Consider the following 14,045-nt stretch of genomic DNA (forward strand, 5'->3'; position numbering starts at 1 on the left):
AACAACAAATAACACACAAGGGAATCCCCATAACGTTAACAACTGATCTTTGAGCAGAAACTCTGCAAGCCAGAAGAGAGTGGCAGGACATATTGAAAGTGATGAAGGAGAAAAACCTGCAAGGAAGATTACTCTACCCAGCAAGGATTTCATTCAGATTTGATGGAGAAATTAAAACCTTTACAGACAAGCAAAAGTTGAGAGACTTCAGCACCACCAAACCAGCTTTACAACAAATGCTAAAGGAACTTCTCTAGGCAAGAAACACAAGAGAAAGAAAAGACCTACAATAACGAACCCAAAACAATTAAGAAAATGGGAATAGGAACATACATATCGATAATTACCTTAAATGTAAATGGACTAACTGCTCCCACCAAAAGACACAGATTGGCTGAATGGATACAAAAACAAGACCCATATATATGCTGTCTACAAGAGACCCACTTCAGACCTAGAGACACATACAGACTGAAAGTAAGGGGATGGAAAAAGATATTCCATGCAAATGGAAACCAAAAGAAAGCTGGAGTAGCAATTCTCATATCAGACAAAATAGACTTTAAAATAAAGACTATTACAAGAGACAAAGAAGGACACTACATAATGATCAAAGGATCGATCCAAGAAGATATAACAATTGTAAATATTTATGCACCCAACATAGGAGCACCTCAATACATAAGGCAAATACTAACAGCCATTAAAAGGGAAATCGATAGTAACATATTCATAGTAGGGGACTTTAACACTCCACTTTCACCAATGGACAGATCATCCAAAATGAATAAGGAAACACAAGCTTTAAATGATATATTGAACAAGATGGACTTAACTGATATTTATAGGACACTCCATCCAAAAACAACAGAATACACATTTTTCTCAAGTGCTCATGGAACATTCTCCAGGATAGATCATATCTTGGGTCACAAATCAAGTGTTGGTAAATTTAAGAAAACTGAAATTGTATCAAGTATCTTTTCCAACCACAATGCTATGAGACTAGATATCAATTACAGGAAAAGATCTGTAAAAAATACAAACTCATGGAGGCTAAACAATACACTACTTAATAACGAAGTGATCACTGAAGAAATCAAAGAGGAAATCAAAACATACCTAGAAACAAATGACAGTGGAGACACAATGACCCAAAACCTATGGGATGCAGCAAAAGCAGTTCTAAGAGGGAAGTTTATAGCAATACAAGCCCACCTTAAGAAACAGGAAACATCTCAAATAAACAACCTAACCTTGCACCTAAAGCAATTAGAGAAAGAAAAACAAAAAAACCCCAAAGTTAGCAGAAGGAAAGAAATCATAAAAATCAGATCAGAAATAAATGAAAAAGAAATGAAGCAAACGATAGCAAAGATCAATAAAACTAAAAGCTGGTTCTTTGAGAAGATAAAATTGATAAACCATTAGCCAGACTCATCAAAAAAAAAAAAAGAAAAGGGAGAAGACGCAAATCAATAGAATTAGAAATGAAACAGGAGAAGTAACAACTGACACTACAGAAATACAAAGGATCATGAGAGATTACTACAAGCAACTCTATGCCAATAAAATGGACAACCTGGAAGAAATGGACAAATTCTTAGAAATGCACAACCTGCCAAGACTGAATCAGGAAGAAATAGAAAATATGAACAGACCAATCACAAACACTGACATTGAAACTGTGATTAAAAATCTTCCAACAAATAAAAGCCCAGGACCTGATGGCTTCAGAGGCGAAATCTTTCAAACATTTAGACAAGAGCTAACAGCTGTCCTTCTCAAACTCTTCCAAAATATAGCAGAGGGAGGAACACTCCCAAATTCATTCTACGAGGCCACAATCACCTCGATACCAAAACGAGACAAAGATGTCACAAAGAAAGAAAACTACAGGCCAATATCACTGATAAACATAGACGCAAAAATCCTCAACAAAATACTAGCAAACAGAATCCAACAGCACATTAAAAGGATTGTACACCATGATCAAGTGAGGTTTATTCCCGGAATGCAAGGATTCAATATACGCAAATCAACCAACATGATAAACCATATTAACAAATTGAAGGAGAAAAACCATATGATCATCTCAAGAGATGCAGAGAAAGTTTTTGACAAAATTCAACACCCATTTATGATAAAAACCCTGCAGAAAGTAGGCATAGAGGGAACTTTCCTCAACATAATAAAGGCCATATATGACAAACCCACAGCCAACATCGTTCTCAATGGTGAAAAACTGAAAGCATTTCCACTAAGATAAGGAAGAAGACAAGGTTGCCCACTCTCACTGCTCTTCTTCAGCATAGTTTTGGAAGTTTTAGCCACAGCAATCAGAGGAGAAAAGGAAATAAAAAGAATCCAAATTGGAAAAGAAGAAATAAAGCTGTCACTGTTTGCAGATGGCATGATACTATACATAGAGAATCCTAAAGATGCTACCAGAAAACTACTAGAGCTAGTCAATGAATTTGGTAAAGTAGCAGGATACAAAATTAATGCACAGAAATCTCTGGCATTCCTATACACTAATGATGAAAAATCTGAAAGTGAAATCAAGAAAACACTCCCATTTACCATTGCAACAAAAAGAATAAAATATCTAGAAAAAAAACCTACCTAAGGAGACAAAAGACCTGTATGCAGAAAATTATAAGACACTGATGAAAGAAATTAAAGATGATACAAATAGATGGAGAGATATACCATGTTCTTGGATTGGAAGAATCAATATTGTGAAAATGACTCTACTACCCAAAGCAATCTATAGATTCAATGCAATCCCTATCAAACTACCACTGGCATTTTTCACAGAACTAGAACAAAAAATTTCACAATTTGTATGGAAACACAAAAGACCCCGAATAGCCAAAGCAGTCTTGAGAATGAAAAACGGAGCTGGAGGAATCAGGCACCCTGACTTCAGACTATACTACAAAGCTACAGTAATCAAGACAGTATGGTACTGGCACAAAAACAGAAAGATTGATCAATGGAACAGGATAGAAAGCCCAGAGATAAACCCACACACATATTGTCACCTTATCTTTGATAAAGGAGGCAGGAATGTACAGTGGAGAAAGGACAGCCTCTTCAATAAGTGGTGCTGGGAAAACTGGACAGCTACATGTAAAAGTATGAGATTAGATCACTCCCTAACACCATACACAAAAATAAGCTCAAAATGGATTAAAGACCTAAATGTAAGGCCAGACACTATCAAACTCTTAGAGAAAGACATAGGCAGAACACTCTAGGACATAAATCACAGCAAGATCCTTTTTGACCCACCTCCAAGATAAATGGAAATAAAAACAAAAAGAAACAAATGGGACCTAATGAAACTTCAAAGCTTTTGCACAGCAAAGGAAACCATAAACAAGACCAAAAGACAATCCTCAGAATGGGAGAAAATATTTGCAAATGAAGCAATTGACACAGGATTAATTTCCAAAATTTACAAGCAGTTCATGCAGCTCAATATCAAAAAAACAAACAACCCAATCCAAAATGGGCAGAAGACCTAAATAGACATTTCTCCAAGGAAGATATACAGACTACCAATAAACACATGAAAGAATGCTCAACATCATTAATCATTAGAGAAATGCAAATCAAAACTACAATGAGATATCATCTCACACCAGTCAGAATGGCCATCAGCAAAAAATCTAGAAACAATAAATGCTGGAGAGGGTGTGGAGAAAAGGGAACACTCTTGCACTGATAGTGGGAATGTGAATTGGTACAGCCACTATGGAAAACAGTATGGAGGTTCCTTAAAAAACTACAAATAGAACTACCATATGACCCAGCAATCCCACTACTGGGCATATACCCTGAGAAAACCATAATTCAAAAAGAGTCATGTACCAAAATGTTCATTGCAGCTCTATTTACAATAGCCTGGAGATGGAAACAACCTAAGTGCCCATCTTCAGATGAATGGATAAAGACGATGTGGCACATATATACAATGGAATATTACTCAGCCATAAAAAGAAACGACATTGAGCTGTTTGTAATGAGGTGGATAGACCTAGAGTCTGTCATACAGAGTGAAGTAAGTCAGAAAGAGAAAGACAAATACCGTATGCTAACACATATATATGGAATTTAAGGAAAAAATGTCATGAAGAACCTAGGTGTAAGACAGGAATAAAGGCACAGACCTACTAGAGAATGGACTTGAGGATATGGGGAGGGGGAAGGGTGAGCTGTGACAAAGCGAGAGAGAGGAATGGACATATATACACTACCAAATGTAAGGTAGATAGCTAGTGGGAAGCAGCCGCATAGCCCAGGGAGATCAGCTCTGTGCTTTGTGACCACCTGGAGGATTGGGATAGGGAGGATGTGAGGGAGGGAGACACAAGAGGGAAGAGATATGGGAACATATATATATATATGTATAATGTATTCACTTTGTTATAAAGCAGAAACTAACACACCATTGTAAAGCAATTATACCCCAATAAAGATGTTAAAAAAATAAAATAAATAAATAAAAATAAATAAAAATAAAATCACCCAGACGGAACTTCAAGAATAATAGATTTTTCACATTAAGAGATGTTACCTGCATTTTCTGTAAGGATGAAATACTTTGTCAGGAAATTGTAATGCACTTTGGCTTTCCCAACAGATTTTGCAAAAGTTCAAAGTAGAAAATTTTTATTATTAGCTTTCCTTTAGATGATACAATATGATAAAAATACTTTGCATAGTGTTTTAATTTTATGAAGTACTTTCATATGTATTATTTCATTTAAACCTAAATCTGTAAGCAACTCAGACATTATTTTTAACATTTTACAGGCAAGAAAACCACGACTCAGAAAATCTAAGAGTTTTTCCCAAAGTTAATTAATAAGTGTTGGAGCCAGGACAAAAGCATAGACCTTCTGACTAGTTCAGTATTCTAAAAACAGTGTAGGATGTAACATTCCTTGATAGGGCAAAAGCTTCTGATCTTATTCAGTGTGAAGAAATGGAAAAATGTTTTATAGTGTCCATGAATCCAAAGAATCACCTGCTAGAAATAAAAGTTTCTTTTTCTGATAAACATTTACTAGCACACCACTGCTTAACCAGCAGTTCGGGGAGATCGGGGGTGGGGGGAGGAGCGAATCCAGATTTGTAGTATTTGCAAATTTCTGTGGTGTAAAGATTCCCAATGTAACTGATTTTAAGCCATCAGTGCTTCATCACTGAACACAGTGATGCTTCATCACTGAACACAGAAATATGGCATAATCACCTCTCATGAGATAGTTGAAACCAGCTCCAGCACACCACTGAGTCTACATAACCTGATAATTCCATCTAATGGACATTTTTCATAAAGGAATTTCTAGAATTTATTAAGCACTTATATGCCGGACACTTTTCTAAACACTTTACATACATGAACTTATTTTATCCTCACCACAATCCAATGATGTAAATTCTATTATTCCCAGCTTAGTGATGTGGAAACTGAGGAATATAGTTTATTAACCATGACAAAAGTCACAAAATTAATATTAGAGTCAGGATGCAAACACAAGAACTCCAACTCCAGAAAGGATCAAGAAAAATTAATAGAACTGCCATGGATCCAGTAGTGCCACTTCTGGAATTAAAAACAGGATCACAAAGAGATATGTGCACTCTCGTGTTCTTTGCAACAGTATTCACTATAACCAAGATATGAAAACAACCCAAGTGCCCATTGATGGATGAATGGATAAAGAAAATGTGGGATAAAGAAACTGAGATACACCACAGGCTTGCACTAGATCTAGGACAAACACAACAGAGAAAGGAATACCATCTTGGGCTGTTGCTGAGCAGAACCATGGATGCCTACATAGGCAGTGCCTAGGTCCTCTGTGAACACATAGTCCACACTTCCTTCAGCAACCACCTCTACTGGGGCTGGGCATGCACTCAATGGCAGTGGAGCCTGATCAAACCTGACCCTCAAGGTTTCTGTTCCAACAGCTGGAGAGCAGACCCCATCCCTGACAGGGCAGGGACAGACACAATGCAAAGAGAAAACCTTGCCTCGCATCCTGCACAGGCTTTAAATCCACGAACACCAATCAAAGGGATAACGGCCAGCACACTCTGAGGAACGATGTGGCTGGCATCCATACCAAAACCAGCCCTCACACCAAAAACATTGAATGCATGCAATCTACATAGGGATGCTACCACATAAAAACACCCCTTTAAGGCCACAGGAGGTAACTGCTTCTCCTAAATCCATAGAATCAGAGAAAGTTAAGTAACCTGAAAAGGCAGAGGAACTACTCCCAATTAAAAGAATAAGAGAAATCACCTGAAAGAATGAAACAGACCTCACCGCCCTACTACATCCTGAGTTCAAAAAAGGAGGTAATAGAAATGCTAAAGGAATTAAGAAAGATTATCAACAGAAATGCAGATTACTGTAACAAGGTACTAGAAAATATAAAGGTGAACCAATCAAATATAGATAATTCAATTGCCAAAATAAAAATCAATCTAGAAACAATGAATAGCAGACTAAATGACACAGAAGAATAAACAAGTGATCTGGAAGACAGAATAATGGAAATCACCTAAATAGAACAGCAGACAGAAATACAAATGAAAAAACAAAATGAAAGCAACATATGAGATATATGGGGTAACATAAAGCATGCCAACCTATGCATGATAGGGGTTCCCAAAGGAGAGAAGAGAGAGAAGGGAATCTAAAATGTATTCGAAGAAGTTATGGATGAAAACTTCCCAAACCTAAACAAAGAAACAGATATCCAGGTACCTGAAGCACAGACGGTCCCAAACAAGAGGAACCCAAACAGACCAACATCAAGACATATAGTTAAAATGGCAAAAGTTAAAGAGGATTCTAAAGGCAGCAAGAGAAAAACAGAGAGTCAGTTACAAGAGGACTACCATAAGGGTATCAGCTGATTTCTCTGCAGAACCTTTATAGGCGAGAAGGGAGTCCTGAAAGGGAAAAATCTGCAGCCTAGGAGAGTCTACCCAGCAAGATTATCATTTAGAATAGAAGGAGAGATAAAGAATTTCTCAGACAAGCAAAAACCAAAAGAATTCAGCAAAATTAAAGCTACCCTAAAAGAAATATTGAAGGATCTTCTCTAAATAAAAAAAGAAGAATCTATAGGAAAAGGAAAATCACAATAGGAAAGACGAATGTAAAAAAGGATTGAAAATCACTTAAATAAACCAGTATATAGCAATAGAATAAAAAAACAAAAACATTTTATAAAAATGATGACTACAATTAACAGTAAAATAAGCATGAAGATATAAAATAGGACATCAAAATCACAAGATGTGGGAGAGAGGATTATAAAAATGTAGATCTTTTAGACTGTATTTGAACTTGTATGACTATCAGTCTAAAGCAAGTAGACATAGTTATGGGTCAACACACTTGAACTCCGTGGTACCCACAAATCAAAAACATACAATAGATTCAGAAAAGCCAAAAAGAAAGGAACTCAAGCATACTACAAAAGAAAATCAAACTATAAAAGAAAATTTTCAAACCACAAAGGGAAAAACACAAAGAAGATATGAACAAAGAAGAACTACAAAAACAACTGGAAAACAAAGTTTAAAATGGCAATAACTACATACCTATCAATAATTATTTTAAATGTCAATGGACTAAATGCTCCAATCAAAAGACATAGGGTGGCAGATTGGATTAAAAAAACAAGGACCTACAATATGCTGCCTAGAAGAGACTCAACTTCAGGGTGAAAGACACACAGACTGAAAGTGAGGAGATGGAAAATATTTCATGAAAATGGAAACAACAAGAAAGTGGGGGTAGCAATACTCATATCAGACAAAAAGACTTTAAAACAAACACTATAAAGAAGGACAGGGGCTTCCCTGGTGGCACAGTGGTTGAGAGTCTGCCTGCCGATGCAGGGGACACAGGTTCGCGCCCCGGTCCGGGAAGATCCCACATGCCACACAGTGGCTAGGCCCATGAGCCATGGCCACTGAGTCTGTGCGTCCGGAGTCTGTGCTCCACAAAGGGAGAGGCCACAACAGTGAGAGGCCCATGTACCGCAAAAAAAAAAAAAAAAAAGGACAAAGAAGTGCATTATATAATAAAGGGATCAATACAAGAAGAAGATATTACACTCACTAACATATATGCACCCAATACAGGAGCACCTAAATACATAAAACAAATGCTAACAGACATAAAGGGAAAAATGGACAATAATATAATAATAGTAGGAAACTTTAACACCCCACTGATATCAATGGACAGATCATCCAGAAAATCAATAAAGCAACAGAGATCCTAAATGACACAACAGACAATTTGGACTTGATGTCTACACTACAGTACAACCAAAACAACAGAATACATATTCTTATCAAGTATTCATGGAACTTTCTCAAGAAGAGACCACATACCAGGTCACAAAACAAGCCACAACAAATTTAAGACAGAAATTATTTAAAGCAACTTTTCTCACCACAACAGTGTGAAATTAGAAATCAATCACAGAAAGGAAAATGGGAAAATAATGAACACATGGAGATGAAACAACATGCTACTAAAAAACCAATGGGTCGGGCTTCCCTGGTGGCACAGTGGCTGAGAGTCCACCTGCCGATGCAGGGGACACGGGTTCGTGCCCCGGTCCGGGAGGATCCCACATGCCACAGAGCGGCTAGGCCCGTGAGCCATGGCCACTGAGCCTGTGCGTCTGGAGCCTGTGCTCCACAACGGAAGAGGCCACAACAGTGAGAGGCCCACGTACTGCAAAAAAAAAAAAAAAAACCCAATGGGTCAATGAAGAAACAAAAGAAGGATTCAGAAAAAACCAAGGCAAACAAAAATGAAATCACAACCTACAAATCTATGGGATACAGCAAAAGCAGTTGTTAAGAGGGAAGTTCACAATGATATGGGCCTTCCTCAAGAAAGAAGAAAGATCTCAAACAACCTAATCTACCACCAAAAAGAATTTGAAAAAAAAAAAAAAACCCAAAGTCAGCAGAAGAAAGGAAATAAAGATCAGAGAGGAGATAGAGATGAAAAAAAATAATAGAAGAGATCAATAAAACTAAGAGCTGGTTTTTGAAAAAGAAACAAAAATTAACAAACCTCTAGCCAGGCTCACCAAGAAGAAAAGCGAGAGGACCCAAACAAACAAAATAAGAAATGAAAGAGGAGAAACAATAACTGACTCTACATAAATACAAAAATATCATAAGAGAATACTATGAAGTTATGTTCCAACAAGTTGGACAACTTAGAAGAAATGGACAAGTTTCTAGAAACAGATCCTGCCAAAACAGAGTCAAGAAGAAACAGATAATTTGAACAGACTGATCACTAGAAGTGAAACAGAACTGTAATTTTAAAAAACTTCCTCAAAACAAAAGTCCAGGACCAGACAGCTTCACTGCTGAACTCTACCAAACATGTAAAGAACTTATAGGTAATCCTGCTCAAACTGTTCCAAAAAATTGAAGAGGTGGGGACACTCCCAAAGGCATTCTATGAAGCCACCATCACACTTATACAAAAACCAGACAAAGACACTACAATAAAAGAAAATTACAGGCCACTATCTTTGATGAACATAGAAGAAAAATCCTTAACAAAATTTAGCAAATCAAATCTGACAATACATAAAAAATAGCATACACCACGATCAAGCTGGATTGATTACAGGGTTGCAAGGAAGGTTCAATATATGCAAATCAATATGATGCACAACATTAACAAAAAGTAAAGCCACATGATCATTTCAATAGACATAGAAAAGGCATTTGATAAAATTCAACATTCATTCATGATAAAAATGCTCACAAAAGTGGGCATAGAGGGAACATATCTCAACATAACAAAAGCCATCTATAACAAACCCACAGCCAACATAATACCCAGTGATGAAAAGTTGAAAGCCTCCCTGATAAATTCAAGAATGAGACAAAGATACTCACTCTCACCACTTCTATTCAACATAGTATTGGAATTCCTAGTCACAGCAGTCAGACAAGAAAAAAAAGGTATACAAATTGGAAGAGGTTAAACTGTCACTATTTGCAGATAATATGATACCTGATATAGAGAACTGTAAAGTCTGCACACAAAAACTGTTAGAATAAATGAATTCAGCAAGATAGGAGGATACAAGATTAATATACAGAACTCTGTTGCACTTCGTTTTTGTTTTTGTTTTGTTTTGTTTTGCGGTATGCGGGCCTCTCACTGTTGTGGCCTCTCCCATTGTGGAGCACAGGCTCCAGACGTGCAGGCTCAGCAGCCATGGCTCACAGGCCTAGCCACTCCGCGGCATATGGGATCTTCCCGGACTGAGGCACGAACCCGTGTCCCCTGCATCGGCAGGCGGACTCTCAACCACTGCGCCACCAGGGAAGCCCCTGTTGCACTTCTTTACACCAACAAAATATAAGTTAAAAAAAAATCCCAAAGTTGCATCAAAAAAAAAAAAACTGGTAATAAACTTAACCAAGGAGGTGAAAAATCTATACACTGAAAACTATAAAACACTGATAAAGGAAATTGAAGAAGATTCAAAGAAATGAAAGATATCCCATGCTCTTGGATTGGAAGAATATTGTTAAAATGGCCATACTACTCAAAGCAATCTACAGACTTGATAACCCTATCAAAATACCCATGACATTTGCCAAAAAAATTAGAACAAACAATCCTAAAATTTATATGGAACCACAAAAGACTCAGGATTGCCAAAGCAATCCTGAGGATAAAGAACAAAGTTGGCGGGCTTACCTGGTGGCGCAGTGGTTGAGAGTCCGCCTGCCGATGCAGGGGACACGGGTTCATGCCCCAGTCCGGGAAGATCCCACATGTCGCGGAGCTGCTGGGCCCGTGAGCCATGGCTGCTGAGCCTGTGCATCCGGAGCCTGTGTTCCACAATGGGAGAGGCCACAACAGTGAAAGGCCCGCATACCGCAAAAAAAAAAAAAAAAAAAAAAAGAACAAAGTTGGAGGCATAACCCTTCCAGACTTCAGACTATACTACAAAGTGACAGTAATCAAAACAGCATGGTACTGACACAAAAACAGACATATAGATCAATGATACAGAATAGAGAGCCCAGAAATAAACTCATGCACCTACGGTCAATTAATCTATGACAAAGGAGACAAAAACATACAAGGGAAAAAAGACAGTCTCTTCAACAAGTGGTGTTGGGAAAGCTGAACAGCTACATGTAAATCAACAAAATCTGAACATTCCCTCACACCATATACAAAAATAAATTCAAAATGGTTTGAAGTCCTAAATATAAGACATAACACCGTAAAACTGCTAGAAGAGAACACAGGTAAAACATTCCTGGACATAAATGTAGCAAAAGAAAAGAAAAAATAAGCAAATGGGAACTAATCAAACTTAAAAGCATTTGCACAGGGGGCTTCCCTGGTGGCGCAGTGGTTGAGAGTCTGTCTGCCAGTGCAGGGGAAACAGGTTCGTGCCCCGGTCCGGGAGGATCCCACGTGCCACAGAGCAGCTGGCCCCGTGGGCCATGGCCGCGGAGCCTGCACATCAGGAGCCTGCGCTCCACAATGGGAGAGGCCTCAGCAGTGGGAGCCCACGTACCACAAAAAAAAAAAGAAAAAAAAGAAAGAGCATTTGCACAGCGAAGGAAACAAACAACAAAATGAAAAGACAACATACAAAGTGGTAGAAAATATTTGCAAATGATGCAACCAACAAGGGTTAATGTCCAAACTATACAAACAGCTCATACAACTAAACATCAAAAAAAAAAAAGTCAAAAAATGGTTAGAACTGGGTTGGACCTACCTGATGATCTGGAGAGTCTGCAGGAGAAGCAGGAGGCAACTGCAGCTCAACCTCAGAATATAGACACTGTAGGCAGCAGTTGTTGGGAGCTCCTTCTACCACATGGACAATGATACTAGCAAGCACCATTGTGGAATACTCCTCTAGCTCATTAGCACAAAGACATGGTCCCACCCAACAGCCTGTAGGTGTTCAGTGCTGGGATGTCTGAGGCCAAGCAACTAATGAGTGGGTTCACAGCCCCACTCATCAGGGACTGGCTGCCTTAAGATCCCCTGAGCCCGCAACCACCTCTAGACATGACCCTGCCACCTCTAGACATGACCCTGCCACCTCCCAGAGGGCCCAGGATACAGCTCCACCCACCAGTGAGCAGGCACCAGTCCAAGAATACCCTGGGCCCAAGCCCTGCCCTTAAGGGAGCCTGTTCTAGCCTCTGGACCAACCTCACCCACCAGGGGGCAGACACCAGACTCAAGAAACCCAGAATCCTACAGCCTGTGGACCCAGCCTGCCCATCAGCAGGCCAGATTCTGTCCTGAGACTAGCTGGGCCCTGGCCCTGCCCACTATCAGGCCAACAAGCTTTAGGAAACCCTGAACCCCAGACCCAACTGTGTCAGAAACTACCCTGCCCCACTAGCAATCCAACACCAACTCTGGGGTCCCTGGGTTTTGCAACCAGACTCCAGGACCTGGCTCTAACCCCAGAACTTGGCTTCACACACCAGTGGGTAGGCAACACCCTGAGTCTTCTAGACTCTGACTCAGCCCAGCAGTGAGCCAGCATAAGACCTGGAGCCCCCTGGGGTTCCATAGTCAGCTTCTTCATGTCCTGGTCCCACCAACCAGTGGCTGGCAGCCTCTGGACAAGGTAGGGCCTGGCAATCAACCTGACCAGGGGCCAACCAACCCTACCAGAATCCCATATAGTCAGCCCACCACAACAGAAAGACCCCTGAAGCCCTCATAGATGAAGCCTCTAGAGCCTATAGTTTGGGTTATGAGCAGGTAATATGCTACCTGGATGCATAGTATGTCTCCTACAAAAGACCACTTCTCCAAGGTAGGGAAATATAACCAACCTACCAGATATATAAAAATAAAAACAGCAACTTAGGCAAAATGAGAGGACAGAGAAACATGTTCCAAACAAAGAAACATGTTCCAAACAAAGAAACATGTTCCAAACAAAGGAACATGTTCCAAACAAAGGAACAAGATAAAACCCCAGAAGAACTAAGTGAAGTGGAGATAGGCAATCCACCCTAGGAGGAGTTCAGCACAGTGATCGTAAAGATGATCAAAGGACTCAGAGAAGAATGGATGCACAGAGTGAGAAGTTAGTTTTTAACAAAGAGTTACAAAATATAAAGAACAACCAAATGAAGAATACAATAATTGAAATAAAAATACACTAGAAGAAATGAACAGTAAACTAAATGATACAAAGGAGTGGATCAGCTGGAGGACAGTAATGGAAATCACTAATGCTGAACAGAAAAATGAATGAAAAGAAATGAGGACAGTTTAACAGACCTCTGGGACAACAGCCAGCACACTAATATTCACATTATAGGGGTCCCAGGAGGAGAAGAGAAAAAGGTGCTGATAAATTATTTGAAGACATAATAGCTGAAAACTTCCCTAACCTGGGAAAGGAAACAGTCACCCAAGTCCAGGAAGTGCAGAGAGCCCCATGCAGGATTAACCCAGAGAGAAACAGACCAAGACAAATTAATTTTGTCATTTTAATTACACACAGAGAATATTAAAAGCAGCAAAGGAAAAACAACAAACAACATACAAGGGAACTCCCAAAAGGCTATCAGCTTACTTTTCAACAGAAACACTGCAGACAGAAGGGAGGGGCACAATATACTTAAAGTGATGAAAGGGAACAACATACTACCAAGAATATTCTACCCAGCTAGGCTCTCCAGATTTGATGATGAGATCAAAAGTTTTACAAACAAGCAAAAGCTAAAAGAGTTCCACACCACCAAACCAGCTTTACAACAAATGTTAAAGGAACTTCTCTAGGCAAAAAAGAAAAGGACACAACCAAAAACAAGAAAATTACAAAATGAAAAGGCTCACTGGTAAAGGTAAACGTACAGTAACAGGTAGGAAATTATCCATGCACAAAACTAGTGGAAGGTTAAAAGACAAAAGTAGTAAAATCATCTATATCCACAATAAG

The 14,045-nt window shown here is 39.0% G+C and overlaps 1 long non-coding RNA gene across 1 annotated transcript in view; it reads right to left on the bottom strand.

The window, feature by feature from the left end:
* Positions 1-12,919, bottom strand: part of LOC132516797 (uncharacterized) — a 56,106-nt gene extending 43,187 nt beyond the window's left edge. Inside the window, exons 1-2 of the long non-coding RNA XR_009539465.1 lie at positions 11,844-12,919; positions 10,802-10,935 (exon numbers count right to left, since the gene is read on the bottom strand). This is a non-coding gene — a long non-coding RNA (uncharacterized LOC132516797). The remainder of the gene's footprint in view (positions 1-10,801; positions 10,936-11,843) is intronic.
* Positions 12,920-14,045: the final 1,126 nt, after the last annotated feature.

This window comes from Lagenorhynchus albirostris, chromosome 3, assembly GCF_949774975.1.
Source record: "Lagenorhynchus albirostris chromosome 3, mLagAlb1.1, whole genome shotgun sequence".
Lineage (NCBI taxonomy): Eukaryota > Metazoa > Chordata > Mammalia > Artiodactyla > Delphinidae > Lagenorhynchus > Lagenorhynchus albirostris.